This window comes from Pongo pygmaeus, chromosome 12 (genome assembly GCF_028885625.2).
Source record: "Pongo pygmaeus isolate AG05252 chromosome 12, NHGRI_mPonPyg2-v2.0_pri, whole genome shotgun sequence".
Classification (NCBI taxonomy): Eukaryota; Metazoa; Chordata; class Mammalia; order Primates; family Hominidae; genus Pongo; species Pongo pygmaeus.
In genome coordinates this window covers 24,902,802-24,918,323 of record NC_072385.2, presented here as the reverse complement: position 1 = coordinate 24,918,323, position 15,522 = coordinate 24,902,802, and the positions used below count along the sequence as shown (strand labels likewise).

Here is a 15,522-nt window from a genome sequence, read left to right as displayed (position 1 = left end):
AAATTTCAGAAGGTGATAGAGTTTTCCTGTTACTTAGTAAAGTGCTACAAAAAATGTGTGGGAGGAGAAGAGAGAAAGTTAACTAAGCAGTCTAGGTAGTACAGACAGAAAGAATAAGGAAGCATTGCTGATAAGTATTTTCATAATTTGGATAATCACCTTGATTTAGCCATCAATTTAAGAGATTAAAAGACACATAAGATCCTTCTTGCCATATGATCCTTAGTTAGCCAGTTGCTGAATGGGGAAACACTGGACACCTCGACAGTGGTGAAAAGCAGAGTGTACTTATTCCTGAATACTCATTCCCGGTTCGAACTAAAAGTAACTCTTTAGTAAAGGATCACCTGATTTTCATTGAACACAAGCTCTGGGTATTTCTTCTGCTCTGTCTGTCATTGAATTTTTTTTTCTTCTAAATCAAAGAAAAAAAAAAAGAAAAAGAAAAGGCCAGACACAGTGGCACATGCCTCTAATCCCAAGCTTTGGGCGACTGAGGTAGGAGGGTTATTAGAGTTCATGACTTCGAGACCACCCTGGGCAACATAGCAAGACCTTGTCTCTGGCAAAAAATAAAAATAAAAATAAAAATAGAAAATAAATAAAATAAAATAAAGGAAATAAAATAAATATTTAATGTGTACTCAGCATTTCCAGATACATCTGGCAGCTCAGTGTGCTGCATGCCTAAGCTTGAAGGAAGAGGATGGGAACAGAAGTATTGTAGAAAGCACCATGTCATCTCCTTACATTCAGGTCCTCTTGCTCAGGATGGTTTTTTCAGTTTTCTTGCTGAACAGCAGATGGCAACAAATTTCACTTTCTTGCAAATAGAGATGAAATCTAGTTGTTGAAAGTAATAGTCATTTTTTTATTACCTCCTCTATTTAGATAAGTAGATGAAAAAAATAGCCCCCATTTACTTAAAATTGGGATCTTTATTAGAGTAAACTAGTCTGTGCCCTAACTGATTCCATGAGAGGTTTTCACTGATACTGAGTATCTGAGAGAAATGTACCCTCAGTTTTCAGACTGAATAAATTACAGATGATACAAATTCTTTACATATTAGTCACAATTGAGCTCTTGTTTATAATCCAAGATATTTTCTTTCCTTTTTTTGTTTTAACATAGGTTTCTCAATTTATTATAAAAATTTGCACTCTCTATCATCTGTATTCCTCTTTATAATGCGTGTTTTGTATATTTCTACAGTAAATGAGATGGAAATCATTTTATTCTGAGTGAGTAGCTTAATATATATGTCAATTTAATTCCTGACAGTCTCCATCATTGTAAGTCTTTTTTTATATTTTCTTATCACTAAGAATCTTCCCATTTTACTGGTACATGTTGGCCATCCTCTGAAAATTTCAAAATCAACCTTATGGAAGAAAAATAAGATACAATTGTTTCAAATATATAAATAATGAAAGTTCATTAGCATGTGAATCTTGACACTAATCTTCTTACGTTTTTTGACATTATCCTTTAATATTTTCTATCATATTATGCTACCCATGCTTTGGGGAAAATTTCCTAATTCTATTACAGAAAAATATTTGTTTATATTAATTCTTTTATTCTTATGTAAGGAGAATATTAAGAACTTCATATATCCAGAGCACAACAATCCATGTCTGGAACAAAGCAGGCATTTTTGTAAACATATATTCACGTACAACTTTTTTTTTTTTTTTTTTTTTTTTTTTTTGAGACGAGGTCTCATTCTGTCACCCAGGCTGGAGTGCTGTGGTGCAATCATAGCTTATTTTAGCCTTAAACTCCTGGACTGAAGGGGTCCTCCCACCTCAGCCTTGTGAGTAGCTGAGATTACAGGTGTGAGCCACCATGCATGGCTTATATATACATATATATTTCGTAGCGATGGGGTGTTGCTATATTGCCTAGGCTGGTCTCAAACCTCAAGCAGTCTTCCTGCCACTACCTTCCAAAGTGCTGGGATCACAGGCATGAGCTGCCATGCCAAGCCATAAAAAACTTTAAATTGTGTTTGTGTGTAAACAGTTGAAATGCGGTGATGAAGGGTGACTAAGGAGTTTATGCAGAAATTTCTAGAGAAAGGGTAATTTGGGTTGTCAAGTCATTGCCATGGAATGGGTGAAAACTCCTGGGTGTTGGCATGGCAATGGTAACCTGCTATGGCACACTGGTGGGCGTGTATTTTGGAAAGCTGCTTCTGCCTGGTCCCTGTTTTAGCTAATCCTCAATTTGGTTTGGTGTCTAAGCCCTACCTCGAAAGTCAAGTTTAGCCCCCTACCTTGAGGAGACTTGTTCAAGGCCCCACAGCAACACTCATTCCCAGGTATGGAAGACAGTGATGTTGACCAAGCTTTAAGTTTTGTTTTTTTTCTGTTAACAAGCATTTGTTAATTTCCACAGTATACTGAAGAAGTATGTTTGGTAGTGGAAACACACTAGTAAATGTGTAATTAACTGTGGCAGAACAATTATTAAAACAAAAACCAAGGGGATATTGTATGATGGTGAAATGAGAATAGAAAGTAGGGAGTATATGTCTACATTTTGTTCTTCTATCCTCCCATCTCTTCTCTTATGGCCTGGGGGATGACCTTAAATTAAATTAAAATGAAACAAACTGCCAGGCATGGTGGCCAGCTCCTATATTCCTGACTACTCCATAGGCTGAGGGACGAGCATCCCTTGAGCCCAGGAGTATGAGTTCAGCTTGGGGAAAATAGTGAGACCCTATCTCCATTTTAAAAATTCGGTCTATCTTTCTATCCAAATATATATACATTTTTATGTATATTTATATACATCTATATTTATTTATTTATTTATATTTATATATTTATACATTTTTTATATATATTTATACATATATTTTTGTATATCTATATATTTATATATGTTTATATATACTTATATATTTATATTTATATATATTTATATATTTATATATGTTTATACTTATAAATTTATATGTATATATTTATATACTTATATATATTTATATTTATATATTTATATATTTATATAAAGTATATATATTTATATATTTATATATTCATATAAAGTATATATTTATGTATTTATATATAGTATATACATTTATATATTTATATATAGTATATATATTTATATATAGTATATATTTATATATTTATATATAGTATATATTTATATATATTTATATATAGTATATATTTATATATATTAATATATAGTATATATTTCTATATTTATCTATATGTATATATTTATATATATTTATATATGTATATATTTGCATATATTTATATATGTACATATTTATATATACTTATATATTTATATATGTATATCTTCATATATTTATATATTTATATGTATATATTTGTATATATTTATATATGTACATATTTATATATGTATATATTTATATGTATTTATATATGTATATATTTATATGTATTTATATATGTATATATTTGTATATATTTATGTATATTTATATATGTATATATTTATGTATATTTATATATATTTATATATGTATATATTTATATATATTTATATATGTATATATTTATATATATTTTTATATATGTATATATTTGTATATATTTATATATGTATATATTTGTATATATTTATGTATATTTATATATGTATATATTTGTATATATTTATATATGTATATATTTGTATATATTTATGTATATTTATATATGTATATATTTGTGTATATTTATATATGTATATATTTATATATGTCTATATTTGTATATATTTATATATGTGTATATTTATATGTATATATTTATATTTATATATTTATATATCTATATATTCATATGTATTTATATATGTATATTTATATATTTATATGTATTTATATATTTATATATGTATATTTTTAAATATTTATATATTTATATGTATATATGTATATATGTATATATTTATATGAATATGTATATCTTTATATATGTATATATGTATATATTTATATATTTATATGTATATGTATATATTTATATATTTATATATGTGTATATTTATATATTTATATATATTGTTATATATATTTATATATATTTATATATATTTTTATATATATTTATATATTTATATATTTTTATATATTTATACATTTATATATATTTTTATATATGTTTATATATTATGTATATATTTATGTATTTATATATTTCTATATATTTTTGTATGTATTTATACATTTATATACATATTTATATATATTTATATATATTCATATATATTTATATATTTATATATGTTTATATATTTATATATTTATATATTTATTTATATATTTGTATATGTTTACATATATTTATATATTTTTATATATATTTATGTATTTATATATTTATATATGTATATTTATGTACCTTTATATTTATATATGTATATTTATGTACCTTTATATTTATATATATTTATATTTATGTACCTTTATATTTATATATTTATATATTTATATATTTTTTATATTTTTATATATTTATATATATTTTTATGTTTTTAGATATATATTTATATATTTAGATATATATTTTTCTATATATTTATATATTTATATACATCTATATATTTATATACTTATTTATATATTTATATATTTATATATTCACATGTATTTATATATTTACATATTTATTTATATATTTACATATATTTTTTTATATATATTTTTATATATTTATATATTTATTTATATATTTATATATTTATATATTTTTTATATTTCTATATATTTTTATTTTTTTATATATTGATATATATTTTTATATTTATATATATACATACATTTTATATATTTATATATTCATATGTTTATTTATATATATTTTCATATATATTTATATATTATACATTATATATTTATATATTTATGTAGATATTTTGTATATTATATATATTTGTATATTTATGTATATTGATATATTTATGTATTTATGTATATTGATATATTTATATATTTATATATATTTATGTATATATTTATACATATTTTTATATATATTCATACATATATTTATATATATTTTCTGTATATTTATATATTGTTATATATTGATATATATTTGACATATTTATATATTTATATATATTAATATGTATTTATATATATATAAAATAAAATAAATAATGAATAACCACCATGACTTTATCACACACCCACACATTAGGCTTCTGTGCTAATACACTCTCTATAATCCCTGCATCCCAACAAACATAGGAAACTTTCTAAAAAAATGGAAAATGCATGAGGTTTAGGGTGGGGGAGGGGAGAGGTATAGCATTAGGAGATATACCTAATGCTAAATGACGAGTTAATGGGTGCAGCACACCAGCATGGCACATGTATACATATGTAACTAACCTGCACATTGTGCATATGTACCCTAAAACTTAAAGTATAATAATAATAATAAAAAAATAAGCTTCTAGAATTTAATTTGTTTTCACATCAACCTAAAATCCTAAAAAATGCAAACCATTAAATTAATGCTCCTATCTTTAACATCAAAGCTTTCAAATCTCTCTTATGCATTTTTAAGTTTAATTATTGAAATATTTGTTACATATCCATTATGTCCTAGACATTATATTAACTGATTAAGTGTTATTATTTCCTGGAGTATAGTAGTAAATAAAAGTGACATTTCTTTAAGTTTTAGATTTTATAGTATTATAAAAGAAAAGCACCAGTGGGCTTGTGTTACAGTGTGCTCTTTTAGCTTAGCTGTCCACAAATGGCTTGTGTTAACCAGCTCAATTAGACCCTCTGCCTTTTTGCAAGGACAGAGTGCTTTCTGTATCCTAGGGTTGTTGCCTTAGTGTGCCAGAAAACTTGGATCATATGTGGACTTGGAGAATGAGTGCAAGATTTATTGATTGGTGAAAGCAGCTTTCAGCAGATAAATGGTGTGCCAGGAGGGGGATGGAGTGGGAAGGTGGTGTTCCCCTGCAGTAAAACGTCTCAGCAGCAGGGCTCACCTCCAAGAGCTCTCAGCTGATTTCCATGTCATTGTACCATTAATGGCTGCCAGCGTCTGCTGGTGCCTGTCAGTGTGCTCTTCTTCTTTAGGGCCAGGCTTTTCTGGCACTAACACTTTACAGTTTGTTTAATCTATTTTTCAGCACATCAGCTGATTATATATATGTGTATGTGTGTGTATATATATATGTGTGTGTGTATATATATATGTAAACAACAAATCATCAACACTTTCTCACTTCTAAAATACTTTCCCCTTCTCTCTCCTGCTGCTTCCCCTGGTGACTTTCCCACCATCCAGGAAACAACACTTTATCTTTCACCTATCCAGGATTTGGAGGTATAAAACAATCGGAAATTGAGAAGCTTGTTTTCTTTCATTCTTTTTTTGTTTATTCATTTATGTATTGGTGTTTGCTTCTTCTCCTTTTTTTTCTGATACTTTCTTTGCATCTGTCCAGTAAAATCACTGAGTGTGGCAACATAATAGATGACTACATAAGGTGGGGGAGCGAAAGTAGATCCAGGAAAAAGTAATATTAATATCTTGATCATGTATGCCTTCGCTTTAGTAGATCCTGTTTAATATTTGTGGAAACTGAAAGAACACCTGCTAAAATCCAGGTACACACGCACCTGGGTAATATGTCTCCAAACACCTGTAAAAAAAAGAAAAAGAAAGCGTTTGTGCTTTCTGCAAGATGAGTCTTCCACTAAGTTCAGTGTGAGATCTGGAGGCAGTTTCTGAAAATATTATTTTCCTGCCATTTTCCCTTCTGGAAAGCATTTTATATTTCTTCTCTAATGAAAAACCTTGTCTCTCATATTGTTATGAATTAATGTCCTGGTGAAGTCGGAGTCTTGAAGACATTCTTTACACAAATGAAGGGAGAAAAGGTCCAGAGAGTCTATCTTCTGCAGTAACTATGAAGAACCTATCCAGTCATCTTCCCTAGGCCCTATTATAAATGTGAGTGGATGAAAAATAATATTTAGATTCCCCAAACTCCCAGTCTTGCCATGTCTCCAGATTGACCTAATGTAAATGAACTGCTCACTATTTTATAAATGTTCAAAAAGCCAAAATATATTATTGACTGTAGATGGGGAATATTTATTAGGGCTGTTACCTTGACCATTCCACAAAGTTTTGTTGCTGGTGGATAAAGTAAGAGGGACCTTTTTTCTGGTAAAATCCCTTGGAGGGGCTATACTCTACCCACAAAGTAGCATGAGTTATGGAAATGTGTTTCTGGAAAGAAGTCGTGGAAATACAGGGAAGAAAGCATTTCAGGAAAGAGGAAAAACACCTGCGCACATGAATGTTCCACATCCTGATACCCCATGGTCAGTCAGTACCTGGATTAGCTCCACATCTGGTTTATGGGACATTTCCTTCAGCTCCTCATACATTCCTTTTAAAATCTCCCTCTCATGGGCCATTCTGGCATTGCTTTTATTGAGTTGCTAAAAATTGTCTTTGTCCTCCTTTTGAAGCATCTCCAAATGATGTTTCTGTTCTTCATGGAGAAATGCAGGCATCTTCCGATATTCAGCTCTGATTGCTTCTATCTTTAAATTCACATAATCCTGCAGTAACAATGGGTTAGTCAAAAACAAAACCGATTTACTCATCTCCTATTGAATCTCACTGATTCCTCTTTGTCTCTTGAACATCCCATATTTTAACTCTTGGTCTTGCCAATTCTCAGACTATATGAAATTTTACTCTTTTTTCTTTTCTGCATGAAGATCAACCAACATAGATGTATCTACCCAAATATATTCACTTTATTCATGATAAAGTGTTTTTTCTAAGATAGTCACAAAGAAGAAAAACAAATTGGATTCCTCTTTTCCAACCCATATTTATACAAAAGTCAGACAGTTCCTGCTTAATAGTTAGACTCTAGAGCTATATTGACTAGAAAGGAAATAATTATTTTCATTTCTGAAATTTGGGGCAAGTTATTTAAATTCATCACGTGTGAAATAGCCTCAGACTAGCATGCTCAGCTCAATGCATTTCACCAAGCAAAACCTATGCTAATAAGGGTTCGTTTATGATCTGGCCTTCTTTGTCTCTCTAATCTCATTTCTTTCCATTGCCTTTCATACTGACTTTAACATAAAACATAGACTTCTTTGTGGTTCCTCAGCCCTCAAAATAAACACAAACTCAACATTACTGCACATGTTGTTTTCTTCACCTAGAATTCTCTCTCCCTCTCTTTCTCTCTCTAAGTACACACACACACACACACAACACACACACACACACACACACACTTGTGTTTGCCTTCCTCTTCAAGACGTTGTCTCAATATGAATTTTCCATTGAGGCATTTTCTGACCACCCTGTTTAAAACACACTCTCGTCTCCAGTCCATGGCCTCTGTTCTCTTTTTCTAAGACCTTGGTATTTCAAATGAGCTAAAGATTCCTCATTTGAAATTGTCCAGTTGGAAGTCCTCTCTGACAGAGTTTCCCTTACTTGTGATTCAGAAATCCATCCATAGTCTCCTTTTAAAAGTTACTTTTTGGATTTATAAAAAGTTGCATTCCACAAATACACTTTTAACTCATCCCTCGATTTTTTCTGGACCATCAAAGCATTGCTCATCTGCCGAGAATTGCAGGTATTGAAAACCACCTTAGACAGAAAATTCTCCCTTATGCAGGCATTTGTCTGAACCTGGACAACTGTTACTGTTTATTCACCTGGAAAATTTCCATTCATTCTTCAAGACTCATGCAAACGATTTGATCTTTAATTCTATATGTCTAATAGATAGATATTTGTGGCAGTTTCCATGTTGTACTGGGATTGTTGCTTTACTAGTGTGTCTGCTACTTCTACTAGATTGTGAGGTCTGGTTGAAAGAACTTCTCCTTTATTGTATCTCTGCCTCCACTCTCATGGCCTGACCTGAATTTTACCATTATAGAAAATGGCTAATCACAAAGTCTGCAATCACCAAGTCAAGAATCTTGCTTTATAATCAATGTTTCCTTTCTTTTTAGATTGGTTTTTCTGTATATGAGTTTAAATCTGTCTGATTACCTTTGGACCACAGTTTATTACTCTCTGTGGTTCTTGCAATTTGGGGGCCTCATCTTTTTTAACACTTCTCTTACTTCAGATCTTCTAGTGCACAATTTCAAAAATTTAGCACGAAAAGTAAGAAAGCAGAGTGCAGTGGATCGTGCCTGTAAAACCAGCCCATGGGAGGCTGCAGTGGGACGTTTCATGATTCAAGAAGTTTGAGACCAGCCTGGTCAACATTGTGAAACCTCATCATTACCAAAAAAAATTTACCCGGGTGTTGTGGCAAGCAGCTGTAGTCCCAGCTACTGGGGAGGCTGAGGTGGCAGGATTGCTGGAGCACAGGATGTTGAGGCTGCAGTTAGTTGGAATGCACATCTCTGCATGCCAGCCTGGGTGACAGAGGAAGACCCTGTCTCAAAACAAACAACAAAAGAGTAACAATATAAAATATCTTACTAATATTTGTCATGTTAATCATGTCGAAACATATTGGATATATTTGGTTAACAATTTTTATTAAAATTAATTTCAGTTGTTTCTTATTGTTTTATAATGTAACTAGAAAATGTATTCCCATTATGCAGCCATAAAAAATTATTAGATTATGTCTTTTGCAGGGACAGGGAAGGAGCTGGAGGCTATTATCTTTAGCAAACTAACACAGGAACAGAAAACCAAATAGTGCATGTTCTCACTTATAAGTGGGAGCTAAATGATGAGAACATATGGACACATAGAGGGGAACAACACACGCTGGGGCCTATAGGAGGGTGGGGGGTTAGAAGAGGGAGTGGATCAGGAAAAATAACTCATGGGTGCTAGGCTTGAGACCTGGTTGATAAAATAATCTATACAACAAACCCTGATGACACAAGATTACCCATGTAACAAACCCGCGCATGTATTGCTATACTTAAAATAAAGGTTTGAAAAAGTATTTTCTTCTCTTTCCTTTACAGTTTCTCTGCAAATGCATGAATTAAAGAAAAGCAATGAATATATTTTTCATGGGATAATATTCAAGATATATAGAAAGAAAACTTCTGAGATTTAATTAAAACAATATTAAGAAGAAAATGTATAGCATTATATTCATCTGTTATTTACAAATGAAGGTCTATCCCAAAGAGCCAGATAAAGAAAAGTAAATTGGGCAGTTCCCCGACCAGAGAGAACGAACGTGTCTGCGGGCGCGCGGGGAGCAGAGGCGGTGGCGGGCGGCGGAGGCACCGGGAACCGCCGAGTGACCCTCCCCGTCCCTCTGGCCCCCCACCCTCCCACCCGCCCGTGGCCCGCGCCCCGCGCCCATGGCCGCGCGCGCTCCACACAACTCTCCGGACTCCGCGCCCTGCGCCGCCGACCAGTTCGCAGCTCCGCGCCACGGTAGCCAGTCTCACCTGGCGGCACCGCCCGCCCGCCGCCCCGGCCACAGCCCCTGCGCCCACGGCAGCACTCGAGGCGACCGCGACAGTGGTGGGGGACGCTGCTGAGGGGAAGAGAGCGCAGCCCGGCCACCAGACCTACTTACTCGCCTTGCTGATTGTCTATTTTTGAGTTTACAACTTTTCTAAGAACTTTTGTATACAAAGGAACTTTTTAAAAAGGACGCTTCCAATTTATATTTAATCCAAAGAAGAAGGATCTCAGCCAATTTGGGTTTTTGGGTTTTGGCTTCGTTTCCTCTCTTCGTTGACTTTGGGGTTCGGGTGCCCCAGCTGCTTCGGGCTCCCGAGGACCTTCTGGGCCCCCACATTAATGAGGCAGCCACCTGGCGAGTCTGACATGGCTGTCAGCGACGCGCTGCTCCCATCTTTCTCCACGTTCGCGTCTGGCCCGGCGGGAAGGGAGAAGACACTGCGTCAAGCAGGTGCCCCGAATAACCGCTGGCGGGAGGAGCTCTCCCACATGAAGCGACTTCCCCCGGTGCTTCCCGGCCGCCCCTATGACCTGGCGGCGGCGACCGTGGCCACAGACCTGGAGAGCGGCGGAGCCGGTGCCGCTTGCGGCGGTAGCAACCTGGCGCCCCTACCTCGGAGAGAGACCGAGGAGTTCAACGATCTCCTGGACCTGGACTTTATCGTCTCTAATTCGCTGACCCATCCTCCGGAGTCAGTGGCCGCCACCGTGTCCTCGTCAGCGTCAGCCTCCTCCTCGTCGTCCCCGTCGAGCAGCGGCCCTGCCAGCGCGCCCTCCACCTGCAGCTTCACCTATCCGATCCGGGCCGGGAACGACCCGGGGTGGCGCCGGGCGGGACGGGCGGAGGCCTCTTGATGGCAGGGAGTCCGCTCCCCCTCCGACAGCTCCCTTCAACCTGGCGGACATCAACGACGTGAGCCCCTCGGGCGGCTTCGTGGCCGAGCTCCTGCGGCCAGAATTGGACCCGGTGTACATTCCGCCGCAGCAGCCGCAGCCGCCAGGTGGCGGGCTGATGGGCAAGTTCGTGCTGAAGGCGTCGCTGAGCGCCCCTGGCAGCGAGTACGGCAGCCCGTCGGTCATCAGCGTCGGCAAAGGCAGCCCTGACGGCAGCCACCCGGTGGTGGTGGCGCCCTACAACGGCGGGCCGCCGCGCACGTGTCCCAAGATCAAGCGGGAGGCGGTCTCCTCGTGCACCCACTTGGGCGCTGGACCCCCTCTCAGCAATGGCCACCGGCCGGCTGCACACGACCTCCCCCTGGGGCGGCAGCTCCCCAGCAGGACTACCCCGACCCTGGGTCTTGAGGCAGTGCTGAGCAGCAGGGACTGTCACCCTGCCCTGCCGCTTCCCCCCGGCTTCCATCCCCACCCGGGGCCCAATTACCCATCCTTCCTGCCCGACCAGATGCAGCCGCTCCACTACCAAGAGCTCATGCCACCCGGTTCGTGCATGCCGGAGGAGCCCAAGCCAAAGAGGGGAAGACGATCGTGGCCCCGGAAAAGGACCGCCACCCACACTTGTGATTACGCGGGCTGCGGCAAAACCTACACAGAGTTCCCATCTCAAGGCACACCTGCGAACCCACACAGGTGAGAAACCTTACCACTGTGACTGGGACGGCTGTGGATGGAAATTCGCCCGCTCAGATGAACTGACCAGGCACTACCGTAAACACACTGGGCACCGCCCGTTCCAGTGCCAAAAATGCGACCGAGCATTTTCCAGGTCGGACCACCTTGCCTTACACATGAAGAGGCATTTTTAAATCCCAGACAGTGGATATGACCCACACTGCCAGAAGAGAATTCAGTATTTTTTACTTTTCACACTGTCTTCCCGATGATGGAAGGAGCCCAGCCAGAAAGCACTACAATCATGGTCAAGTTCCCAACTGAGTCATCTTGTGGGTGGATAATCAGGAAAAATGAGGAATTCAAAGAATAGATGGGGTCTGTGACTGGATCTTCTATCATTCCAATTCTAAATCCAACCTGAATATTCCTGGACTTACAAAATGCCAAGGGGGTGACTGGAAGTTGTGGATATCAGGGTATAAATTATATCCGTGAGTTGGGGGGAGGGAAGACCAGAATTCCCTTGAATTGTGTATTGATGCAATATAAGCATAAAAGATCACCTTGTATTCTCTTTACCTTCTAAAAGCCATTGATGTTAGAAGCAGAGGAAGAAATTCAGGTACAGAAAACATGTTTAAATAGCCTAAATGATGGTGCTTGGTGAGTCTTGGTTCTAAAGGTACCAAACAAGGAAGCCAAAGTTTTCAAACTGCTGCATACTTTGACAAGGAAAATCTATATTTGTCTTCCGATCTACATTTATGACCTAAGTCAGGTAATATACCTGGTTTACTTCTTTAGCATTTGTATGCAGACAGTCTGTTATGCACTGTGGTTTCAGATGTGCAATAATTTGTACAATGGTTTATTCCCAAGTATGCCTTAAGCAGAACAAATGTGTTTTTCTATATAGTTCCTTGCCTTAATAAATATGTAATATAAATTTAAGCAAACGTCTATTTTGTATATTTGTAAACTACAAAGTAAAATGAACATTTTGTGGAGTTTGTATTTTGCATACTCAAGGTGAGAATTAAGTTTTAAATAAACCTATAATATTAAAAAAAAAAAGAAAAGTAAATTCATGCCAAAATCTAAAAAAAAATAAAATAATTGTAGAATATTGATTAAAAATCATACAGTAGATAAAATCAACGAAGTCAAAAGTATGCTTTTTTTTTTTGTTTGAGACAGAGTCTCACTCTGTCATCCAGGCTGGAGTGCAGTGGTGCGATCTCGGCTCCTTGCAACCTCTGCCACCCAGGTTCAAGTGATTCTCCTTCCTTAGCCTCCCGAGTAGCTAGGATTACAAGCACACACCATCACGCTTGGCTAATTTTTGTATTTTTAGTAGAGTTGGGGTTTCACCATGTTGGCTGGGCTGGTCTCCAACTCCTAACCTCAAATAACCCACCCACCTCGGCCTCCCAAAGTGCTGGGATTACAGGTGTGAGCCACCACACCTGCCAAAAGTAGGCTCTTTACACAGATAAATTAAATTGATAAATTCTTAGTAAGACTCAATTAAAAAATGGAGAAGAGGGGTTCAAATCAAAAATAAATAGGCAAACACTTAGGTCGTCCACAAATGAATATGTTAATAAGAAGATTTTAAGACGACTTTTATGCTCATACACTTAATGATTTAGATGAAATGAGAAATTTCCCTGAAAAACATATCTGACAAAAACCAACAGAAGAAATCATAGACAAATCTAAGACATGATGTAGATTCTAAAAATTTACCCTAGTATTTAAAAAACAAAACTTCTCCCAATGAAAAACCCGGTGATCTTTTTCAGTGAAATATTTACGACATTTAAGAAAAAAATCACACACTTTTAGACGAACCCTTCTAGAGAACAGAAAAAAGCAGTAATACCTCCCAACTCGTAACTTTGCTTTTCTGTTGTGTTTTTCTTTTACTTTTTGTAAACAGCTTCTCTCTCTGTTGCCCAGGCTATAGTGCAATGGCAAGATCATAGCTCACTGAAGCCCAAAACTTCTAGGCTCGAGTGATCCTCCTGTCTTGGCCTCCCAAAGGGCTCTGATGACAGGCTCTAGCTGCTGTGCCAAGCTCCAACATATAATTTTGATCTTCGATCCTGATAAGTGTGTTACAAGAAATGCAAATTGCAGAACAGACTCTAAAATAAATATAGGTGCAACAATTCAAAAAAGTTAGCTAGCTAATCAAATCTTGTGAGAGATAAATTCATATCATCTCCAAGTGGAGCTTATTCTAGAAAGGTTGACTAATGTAACATCAGAAATTGAAATAAGTACTCACCACATGAACAGGATGAAATACATATTATTGTTCCTGTAAAAAGAGGAAGTAAATATTTGATACAATAAAATGGTCATGTACAATTTTGAAAGCACTATTAAAAAAACTTAAATAGCCATGAACTTTCTCTAATAAGAAGGTAATAACTTAGAGCCAGTACCATACTTAACAGAGAATTTGAAAGCTTCTACTTAGGAATGGGAATGAGATATAAGCCCTGTTATCACCACTTGTGTTCAACATCTTGCTCGATGTCCTTTTCAATGCAACTAGACAAGAAAAAGAAGTAAATAATGTGAGGGTTGAATAGAAATAAAGATATCATAATTTTATTATCAGCAAAACATGACAGTTAAGTTAAAAAATACATCTCTAACCATTAGATATATTCGTGAATTGAAAAACAAATTGAATCATGTATGCTTCTAAGACAATAATTAAAAGTGAGAGTAAGCCAGACGCATTGGCTGACACCTATAATCCCAGCACATATATATATTTTTATATATATATACACACACACACACAAATACACACACACACAATTACTGTGAATATACAAATACTATATTATATAAAAATATGCCTAACACACCCATACTCCCCACACCCACGCACAAGGCTTTGAGAAAGGCACTTTGTTCTGGGAATGAGGCTTATGAGCAGTGAGTTGGGGAATCAAACCCAGGCAATTTAGCTTCAAGACATTGCTCTTAACCATGATACCATATTACTCTCAGCTGACCTTTTCACAGTGGGTGATAATACACAGTAGCCTCATGGCAATTCCAGGAAATGTAAGCACTCAAGAATTATTTTGAAATAGGCAGGAAATGTTGCTTGTTGTCTTCTTTATCCCTTGTTCTCTACAACTTTGCTTTTCCTCACCAAGGGTTATTTTTCTGACACATTTATGGGTGCATTCCATTAAAGAAAGAGTTTTACTTGGTGTCAGGCTCTGATAGAAGCTCTCTTTCTCCGTATATGCCTGAACTTGACTGTCCTCTTTCTGTTCCAATTATTTAACCCTGAATACCTTTTACCCTTTTAGATGTCACAAGGATGTGACTGAGCAGTTTCAAGGGCATCAACTTTTGCTTTCTCCTCCTCCCCTAGAATCCTGCATCTGCATTGCTGGTCTCAGACAAAACAGGGAACCTGTATTTCCCATTCTGGGATATTTTCATGATCAACTTT

General features: G+C 35.8%; 1 long non-coding RNA gene and 1 pseudogene across 1 annotated transcript; one reads left to right on the top strand and one right to left on the bottom strand.

Annotated features, from left to right (window-relative positions):
- Positions 1-6,602: 6,602 nt before the first annotated feature.
- LOC134737839 (uncharacterized) lies at positions 6,603-9,549 on the bottom strand. The gene is made up of 3 exons (XR_010123213.1): positions 9,315-9,549; positions 7,355-7,585; positions 6,603-6,654 (listed from the first exon to the last, which is right to left on the bottom strand). It is a non-coding gene; the product is annotated as an uncharacterized LOC134737839 (long non-coding RNA).
- Positions 9,550-10,351: 802 nt separating this feature from the next.
- LOC129030770 (Krueppel-like factor 4) lies at positions 10,352-12,387 on the top strand (annotated as a pseudogene).
- Positions 12,388-15,522: the final 3,135 nt, after the last annotated feature.